The following is a 10414-nucleotide window of genomic DNA, read 5'->3' on the forward strand; positions in this document are numbered from 1 at the left end:
CTTGCAATCGTTATTATAATAAATTTTGTTAAACACATTTATTTACTTTTGTATTTTTACTTACTACATTACCTTTGTCTAGAATTTTAATATAAAATTGCTTATTAAAAACTTATTGTTTATATTATTTTAAAAGTTACATTTATACAAAATTGAATTATAAAATGTAAATATGCAAACATATACAGGGTGTTCCATGTAACACAGGAAAGCTACATCCAGTAGAATTTATTAATAACTTTAGAAGATGCGCAAAATAATTGACAATAACTTTTGTAACTAATTTTTTTGTCTAAAATATACAGCAAAGACGCTATCTTTTAAGTCTTTTAAGAAAAGTTAAGGTAGAAACATCAAGTAAATATAGTATACAGTATACATACTTTTCTGCTAAAATTTTAACAGGTACATTTATTTATACTTACAAACGATTTTTGCATATTTTGAACTATTTTTTGTATCGCTAATCTCGTCAAGATGTCGTCGAGATCGAGATCAAGATCGAAATCATATATTCGAGATTGTCGAAAAGAGATCGATATGCATGTTTTAAGATTTTTCTCGTGCGCATCTCTAGACAAACCAAACAAGCAATAAAAACAAACCAGCGTCGTCAATAATAAAAGCTAAGAGAAGGAAACAGCGAAGAAGAAAAGGAAATTATGTTTCTTTTATAATATGTTCGTAGAGAGCGTTAAGATTCTCCGTGTCTTTTTGTAAGCTAATGGTGTCCTCAAATTTTTTAATAAAAAACATCTTTGCTAATTCCCTCTTTTTTCTAATCTGTCTCTCTATTCTGTCTCTCTCTATTCTGTCTCTCTTTTCTAATCTGTCTCTTTCTATTCTGTTTCTCTTTATGTATTATTTCTGGCTTTCCCCAATCAATACAAAATGCTTACTAGCCTGTTTCCTGATATCGCTCTGGTGTTCTTTGAGACGTGTGCACAAATGTCTTTTTGTCTGCCCAATATACGTAGCATTGCAATCTTTACAATTGATCTTGTATACTATTTCTGTTTGTTTTAGCTCATTGATTCTATCTTTACCTCGTTTAATTAAGCAGTCAAGTTTTTTAGGGACTGTAAACAGAGTAGTGATATGGAATTTTCTCAACTTGCGACAAATGTTATCGCCTAAACCTTTAATATATGGTAACAGTACGCAGTTCTTTAAATAAAAAAATACATTATTGTCCGTGGGAATGTTATGTGTAGTATTGCGTATTTTGAGAAAGTTTAAACGTTTAGCAATATGTTTATTAATAATTGGTTTTGGAAAACTATTGTTATTTACAATTTCTTTGACTATTTTAATGTTACAGTCATGAAATCTTTCGTCTGAAAGTAAAATAGCGCAATCGACTAAGCTTGTAATAGTGTTTAACTTTTATTTTAAGAGATGGTTAGAGTGAAAGTTTATGTATCGCCCAGAGAACGTAGGTTTCCGATACCAATTAGTTATCAGTGTATTGCCGTTCCTGATAACAGTCGTGTCGAGAAAGTTAAGCGACGCGTTTGTTTCAGTTTCGTACGTGAATTTGAGTTTGGGATGATACTCATTGAAAACCTTTAATATCAAGCCCACGCTTGTTTTGGGGACAACCGCGAAAATGTCATCCACATATCTAAAAAAATATCGAAATGTTAAGATTTAAAAGGTTTAAGCAATACGTCTTTAAGACATCCATAACAATATCAGCAGCATCTGGAGATAAAGGAGATCCCATAGAGCTACCGAAAATTTGTTTATAAGTTATACCATTAAAACTAAAACTAGTGGATAATAAAATAAGGTCGATTGCGTGTAAAAATTGTGGTAAATTGAGGTCAGTCCAATTCAAATCAAATTGATTTATCGGATCCTTCTTTAATTTTTCGTAAGTGGTTTGGTAGCTAAGCATTTCAGTCATTTGGTTTACATAAGCATTCTTATGTAAACCAAGATGACAGTTACTTAGCCTTATTTATCGGCTTTGGTGACAAGGACATCATCATTATCACGTAAGAATTTTTTGCAAAGTGTAAATTCTTTTGTGAAATATCTGTCGATGTGGTTAATGTGTCTATTTATACTGAAAAATTAATTTTTAAAATACTGAACAATTTTATCGATAGCCCAGACCTATTAAAAAATATTTATTTAAATATCCCAATCAGGGACCTGAGACAATCCTCCATCTTTTATATTAAATATCACCGTACTTTATATGGGGTAAACTCCTGCTTGAATAGAATGATTATCTCGGCAAATAATTATACCAAAGTAGTTGATTTTTTTGGTGGCGATGCGTTTACTAATTAACGCGTTTTCTAATTTAAGACAAACTTATATACTTAACTTAACAATAAAAATAAAAATTTGGTGACGATTCTTGAATCGCAGGATCAAGTAGTTGCTCGTAGGTCATTTTTTTACAGTAGCGAGTGAGAGCCCGAACATTTATTCCAAAGTCTAACGCTGTTTTTACGAAAATATTCTCGCTCAACTTTGATTCTTTTAATCGCTCTAAATATAATTTTATTGGATATGTCTACCTTATCCGTCTTAAGGAAAGTCTTTCTTTTGTAGTTACGCACCATTATCTATTTATAAAAGAACAATTCGTCATTGATGTGTGGACACATTGCCCCATCAAAAATAGGACAGATAGCCCCGTCAATGTTTTTCGGTCTTTAACATGTTGCCAATTTTAGATAATGCGGAATTAAGATTTGACGCTTCTCACACCTGATAACTATATATTAATCTATCCATTTTACAAATATGAGTCGCAGTAAAAAACAATTGCAATTCGTAAAATTGAATGGTGTTATTGTATTAGTTATTGTATTGTGTTATTGTATTAGAAAAGAAGTTGATGTTGTAACAAAAAATTATTGAATATGTAGCATTTGGATAATTTATTATTCTATCAACTTGAATTTGACAAAAAAAGTTGGAATGCAATACAGACACCTAGATAAAGATTATGACATGCGTTATTTCTACATTACGGGTAACGTGGTTTTTTGAATTTGTTGTTTAAACAAATTTTCAGCAACAAATTCACCGACGTTCAAGCATTTGATTATTGAAATGTATTTTTGGATTACCTAGATGTAATTTAAAGTCAAAACCATGTCCCAGATCGCTGGCGCCTATTTGTTATAGACGATTATTTTTTTTAATTATAAACAAAAGAAACGTAAAAAATTTTTTTCAAAAATAAATTTTCTAACTTGATATTTATAAACTACATGAATGGACGAAGATTTCCTGAAAATTTCACGCCTTTATCATTAAAACTCGAAAAGTTATGCAATTTTAATTTGAAAAAAAAAAGAAAAAAAAAACGATTTTTTAATCGATGTTCAGGAATCGCGAAATATCTCTCGTCTCGTCCGTTGGTTTCGAGCGTTAGATTTCGGTATTGCTCGCCATGTTTTCATTCCGCGTGTTTATCTGCGAGACCTTGTCGGAACCCGATGTATTCCCGCGAAAGCTACCTGTTGTTACCCGAATTTCTCGTTCGCTCCTCGGAAACAATCGCGTTATTCGTCGAACCTTCCCTCTCCTCGCGCGCTCGGTGCGAGCGGTACCGAGACACTTATTGTGAATACCACTCGCCTCAGAACCCTCTGAGACATCGTAACATTCCACAGATCGGCCTCCGTTGCATACGCACACAAGTCTCGTGCCCTGTCGGTGTGTCGGGCAACGTCGGGCAATAAGAAAGAGACGGATATATTATTTTATGTCTCCTTCGCTCTTGCAGAATTCGAGTCGCGCGACGCGCGGCGATCCGACGCGACGTTTCAGTCGGTAACTCTTCCGTAGGGTAAGGCGTGCGCGTAATATTGTATCATAATCGATAAATGTATTTATTTACCATTATATATAAAAATTTAAATAATTGTTGTTAATCTTTGTAGAAAAAATATTAACAATCCGCAATTAGCAATATCTGTTATATGTATACGTGTATACAAGAATTAGGTATCTTTAATTATTCATTAAAAAATATTAATAAATCAGAAACGCTGTTCATTCTATCTTTTTACACTTAATCCCCCATCCCCTTCGAAATACGTCTCATTCCATTTCCAATATAGCTATATAGAATTATAAAAATAATGAAATTCTTGGCCAACGTGTACGTTTTTTTTTAAATAATATTTTGTAATAAATGTGTTATTGATGTATATTTCAAATTTTCTTAACAAAAATAAAATAAAAGCAAAATTTAAATAATTTTACTTTTAATTACGTACATGTTGTTGCTCGACAGAAACCGCGAGAAAGTGGTGGTCTTTTCCAACATGAGGAAAATTTAAACAATTGTTATTAATTAATAAAATGTACATAGAAAATAACATTCTAATGCATACAATTATAATGCATATATTGTCTAAGAATATATTCAAGTATTAATATTATTACAATACTAAACAAACAATTGTTTATATTTTCTAACTAGGCGTCTTATTAGTATGTACAGTAGAAAAAGGAAAGCCGCAGTGAGAGTGTTGCGATTACTTACATCTTACACTTAATAAAAAACGTTCATATACTTCACCTAATATAATACTTTAACATATTAGCGAAACATACATTATAGTCCAGGAGCTAGCGAAATTTTAGGTGACTGATTTTCTTACGCCTGAAATTTTTTCCACGAGTTATCATGGTCATGTCTGCCAAATGTAGACAGGTGGCAGAGTCTGTCCGCGGGACATAGAGCGAACAGAATTTTTGTAACTTGTATTAATTTCCAAAGACATTGACTGATTTCATTACAGCTGATTTTTTTACAGTTGATTATTTAAACCATTTCAACAAGAAAAAATGAGTTGTCCGACAAAAAAGTTGGGACATGACCCGTGTCTGCCATTTGGAATTGGTAATCTTTTCTTTGACTCTTGACTGATTTTCTTACAGCTGAATTTTATTTTACAGTTTAATAATATATTAAGGATGAAGTATATAACCTTGTCCGACAATTTTAGTGGGACAGAACCGCTCTCTGACGTCTTTGTTATGTTAATTAATCATCAATTAATGACTGAAGTATTTATGTCGGACAAAGGGGTCAAATTGTTCGAAATTTTATATATTTTCGATTTTCACACGTGTCTGACGAAAATATCGGGACATATTTGCTCTCTGACAAAAATAATGTTGAAAATATGATTATCGGACATGTGATATTATTTACTGGAGTATTTCTGTCGGACAAAGTGGTCAAATTGTTCGAAATTGTATATACTATCGATATTCACTCGTGTCTGATGAAAATAGTGGGACATATTTGCTCTCTGACAATAATAATATTGTAAATATTATTATTGGACACGTGATATTATTTACTGGAGTATTTCTGTCGGACAAAGTGGTCAAATTCTTTGGAATTTTATATACTAACGATATTCACTCGTGTCTGATGAAAATAGTGGGACATATTTGCTCTCTGACAAAAATAATGTTGTGATTATTATTATTGGACATGTGATACTATTTACTGGAGTATTTCTGTCGGACAAAGTTGTCAAATTCTTTGAAATTTTATATACTTTCAATTTTCACACGTGTCTGATGAAAATATTGGGACATGTTAGCTCTCTAGCAATGATAATGCTGTGACTATTATTATTGGACTTTTCAGCGGCATTTTGACTGAGAAACTGTATTCTGTTAAGCCGCGTATAAGATTTTTCTGCTTTTATATCGTGTTGTCCCACCCAAAATGTCGGACGAATATATCAATGTCTTTCTGTTAGCATTTTAAAAGTACACCATAAAAATTAGCTGTAAGAAAATTAGTCAAACATTAATGATTAATTAACATAACAAAGACGTCAGAGAGCGGTTCTGTCCCACTAAAATTGTCGGACAAGGTTATATACTTCATCCTTAATATATTATTAAACTGTAAAATAAAATTCAGCTGTAAGAAAATCAGTCAAGAGTCAAAGAAAAAATTACCAATTCCAAATGGCAGACACGGGTCATGTCCCAACTTTTTTGTCGGACAACTCATTTTTTCTTGTTGAAATGGTTTAAATAATCAACTGTAAAAAAATCAGCTGTAATGAAATCAGTCAATGTCTTTGGAAATTAATACAAGTTACAAAAATTCTGTTCGCTCTATGTCCCGCGGACAGACTCTGCCACCTGTCTACATTTGGCAGACATGACCATGATAACTCGTGGAAAAAATTTCAGGCGTAAGAAAATCAGTCACCTAAAATTTCGCTAGCTCCTGGACTATTATTAGTTATTTACTGAAAACAACAGAGATAAAATATAATTTATTTACCACGGATCGCTATATATTTATTTTTTGCACGTAATAATCTGAGCAAAATAAATTATTTCTCATTATATTTGCGGTTTCCAAAAAATTATATCTGATATTTCAGACTTCGCGGTGTTTCATCGCAGTGAATAAATTGTACTATCACTAGGTGTTGTTCTTGGTTTAGAATAAAACGTTTCGTGAATATTTTTTCAATTTACTTCATCACATGACGAGTAACGCCTGATGAATTGCTAAATCAAGAACAACGCGGCTTCAATTCGGGAACCAAATCTAGTAGTTAAGCTGCATGTTTGCTGCGACAATTATTTTCGTTACTTTTTAATATATGTATATGTTATTCCGAAAAATTAGGAAATGCTTTCATCTCACCAACAAATGTCACGTTTTTCATCGCTGTAATCAGTGCAAGAAAGAATTGAGCAATTCAAAAATAGCACTGTAAAGAGCAAATCTTTTGAGAAGCGCTTTTACAAATGGTTAAAACCTTTCCCACGAAACTGTACCTTTTCAAATAAGAGAGTACCTTATCAAATAATTCTCTTCCTGAAAAATGACCATCTTCAACGCAATCATCTTACTTGATAATTTTCTTCCGCGATGCGCATTGCAACTATATCAAAAAGTTGAATTTTGAAACATAAAAAAGCGCGTGGATTGTAAATTGCGTTCTACATGATTAATATTGTAAGTATTAAATCAATTAATATTTTTTGTTTAATATTATTCATTGTTGCACACATTTTAAAGTATATTAATAAATTGAAACTATATTTTTAATGTTGTTTTTTTGTAATACATGGTTTTTTTTCTTCATTGGAATTTGTTTTTATATGAGATGTAGAAAAAAGAAGCCTGGGGCTCGACTCTTGAATTCATTCGCAAGAAAAACGCGCAAATTTTGCTTTTATAGAAATCTTACAAGTTAATTGGCTAAAAGTCATTCAATAGCCAATCAACTTGTCACTATCCTGTAAAAGCAGAATTTGCGCATACGTTTCTCTTGCGAACAAATTCAAGAATCGAGTTCCTGGAATGTAAAATACATCTCATGCGCACACTGGGAGATCGATAAAGATTTACGTAATAATATGGTTTTGATATCGGGATTTGAATCACGCGATTTTCATGTAATGTGTCGATAATTGCGTTATGACAGCTGACTTTGCAACCGGTTGTATTGTTACACCAGGCTGCAAAACAATCTTTGACGACTGTCATGTCGAGTAAGAAATCCAGCCAGCCTCAGAGCGTGGCAGAGGTCAGCCAGACAGCTGATCCGATCCGAACCAAGGGGCAGCGAAAGCAGGTAGCGGAGGATGAATCAGAAGCGGTGACCAGACCATCCACGCCAAGTCCGAATAGTCCGGTGAGCGAGCCATTGACGCAGAGCGAGGCGGAAACGTTGACAAAATTGCCGGAAGCAGAGGCGACATCGATTCTCGACGAGATCATGTCCAGCACGCAGGTAGAATAATTCTTGAAAACGCGAAGAGAGATTTGTCCGTTAAGGATTAATCTATTAAATAATAAAAACTTACCTGATTCCTATCACAACCTACAATGTAAATACTCGTGCGTGTTCATATCGATGCGAGATTAGAGATAAGACTTACGCCATGGAAAATTTGAGTGAAATAGCATTAATATTGGCGATACTGTTCTTTGCCGCGATGGTAATTTTATTTTACTATAAGTTACACCGAATAACGCAATCGAATGTGTGAGAGTGCGCGAATTGCTGTTTTAAATTACGGAAAGCGTAATTATTCGTGTATTCGATATAAATTCATTTAATAGAGTCAGATTGCGCGATGATAAAATAAGTTTCAAAGTTCTGTGATGATCGAATCAATTATGTGATGACAAGAGTGAGATTACGAATTAAGAGCTTGAGACGCTTAAAAACGGTGAAAGATTATTCAATTTGTCGTACTAAACGCGAACATATAGTTTAAGTGCGATAAAAGCCACGCATTCCATGTGCGGGCATAAAGGGTTAAGATTTAGTGATTTTGATATCCGATGGATAATTTTATATTGTCAGAGTGAAAGTATCGTTAAATAATAGAGACGAGTCGATCTAGTCGATCCGCGAAGCGATCCAAGGCGAATTACGAAAATTAGATGTGAAAGGGTTAAGGCCGAGACGCGCGGATGAGCGAATTTCCACAATTGTTGACCGATCGAGCTCTACGAGGGCTTAAGTTGTTCCTTGTGATTAAAATAAGCCATTCGTATAGTTTTTATTTGATATTTAACCGTAGTATAGATTTTCATATTTCAAAGTCGAAACTTTGAACGAAGCGACGGATCGTTATAACGACGAAAGATTCGTGTTCTGGGCAATGTACTGAGCAAACCCAGGTACTTTTTATGTTAAACAAGGTAAATAATGGGCTATGAGAGCCAACGCAGGATCTAATATGCGAAAATTATAATTAACAAATTCTTAGTCAATACATTAAAATATTAACAAATTAAAAATTATCAAACGTTTCTGCCCTGAATTGGGCCCTCTTCAGTGATAGTAGTCAAAGAACGCATATACGATGTATAAGAAATTAAATTAATAAGCACGTGAGCGGCGGCATCGCAACGAGCTGACACGAAGACGTAAGCACAGATATAGGAAAAGTTTGTATTTTTGAGAACATCGAGCGCGCATCTCGAATCCGCGATGTTATAAAGCGTATGTCAACGTAACGTGACATGCGTTCTTTGACTACTATCACTGAAGAGGGCCCAATTCAGGGCAGAAACGTTTGATAATTTTTAATTTGTTAATATTTTAATGTATTGACTAAGAATTTGTTAATTATAATTTTCGCATATTAGATCCTGCGTTGGCTCTCATAGCCCATTATTTACCTTGTTTTTCTTTTCAGAACCTTATTATATTTGTTTTTTATGTTAAATTTTGCCTTAATACGGAAATTCGCCGAGCGAGATGATACTTTGCGATTTCTTTGATTGTGTTACTTTCTTGAGATATTTTGATTTAAATGTACTTAAACCAGTCCAGTGAACGACATTCAATCGCGAAAAACCGCGTTTTTAAGCGAACAAAGATTTAAAACTTCATTGACACTCGGGATAGCTAAAATCCGTAATTCGGATAAATCATCGATAATTACGATGAATTCTTATCTAAATGAGTAAACCAAAAAGTGCCATATGATTTTTCAGTCAAATATTATATTAAATAACATAGTCGTATGTAGACGTGTTCGCCTGAAAGGTAACTTGCGTGATTCTAAGTTTTATTGATATATTGCGAAATATTTGTGTTCAGTGACACGAAATAAAGCCATTTAACGTTACAGAACGAGAATCGAGCCATTAATAAAAAAGTTGATCTGAAATCCGAGATTTCGTAAATTTCGCAGTTTTAACGGTAAAGCGAACTAAATTGCCTTAAATACATTAGATTGACATAAGATTCGATAATCTTAAAAGAGATTTTCAAAATGTTCGTTTTCCAGGATATTTATTATCGTAGGTCAGTGCCCCGATTCGATTACCGAGAATTTGACGTAGAAATTAGCGAAGGAAATGGAAATACAATCACTTTCCTCGTTACATGGCGTTATTTCAGCAATGGTTATTGCGTGATAACAGTATATTATCAAAGTACCTGAAAAGGGGAAATTTTGAGTTGATTTATACTTACCTGTTTCTTTTATATAATTATCATTATTCGATACTTACCTGATGATGATTATGATGATCCAGCGCGGAAACAGCGTACCTGAAAATAAAGAGAGAATAAATAAGAAAGTTAAAGATAGAGTTTTGCGTTGTTTAAAATGAAAATGAGTTGAATTGTAATGAAATGAAGTGATTTGTGATTGAACAACTTATTTTGCATTGAAATAATTAGAGACTTTATGTAATTCGGGTGCGTAAAGTGATATTGTTAAGGATCGTCATTTAAAGATATATTTGCATTAATATTTGTGTTTTTAGCTGAAAATAAAGACGCGCATATCATACAATTGTCATTCTCGTTGTTTAAAATATTAAAATCGATAAATCTAAAGTTTTCATGATGTTGCGTGAGACGCGCAGGAAATTTCCTGTTCCAGGAAAAAAGTTGTTTACGACATCGAGAATAAC

This window comes from Temnothorax longispinosus, unplaced genomic scaffold, assembly GCF_030848805.1.
Source record: "Temnothorax longispinosus isolate EJ_2023e unplaced genomic scaffold, Tlon_JGU_v1 HiC_scaffold_32, whole genome shotgun sequence".
Lineage (NCBI taxonomy): Eukaryota > Metazoa > Arthropoda > Insecta > Hymenoptera > Formicidae > Temnothorax > Temnothorax longispinosus.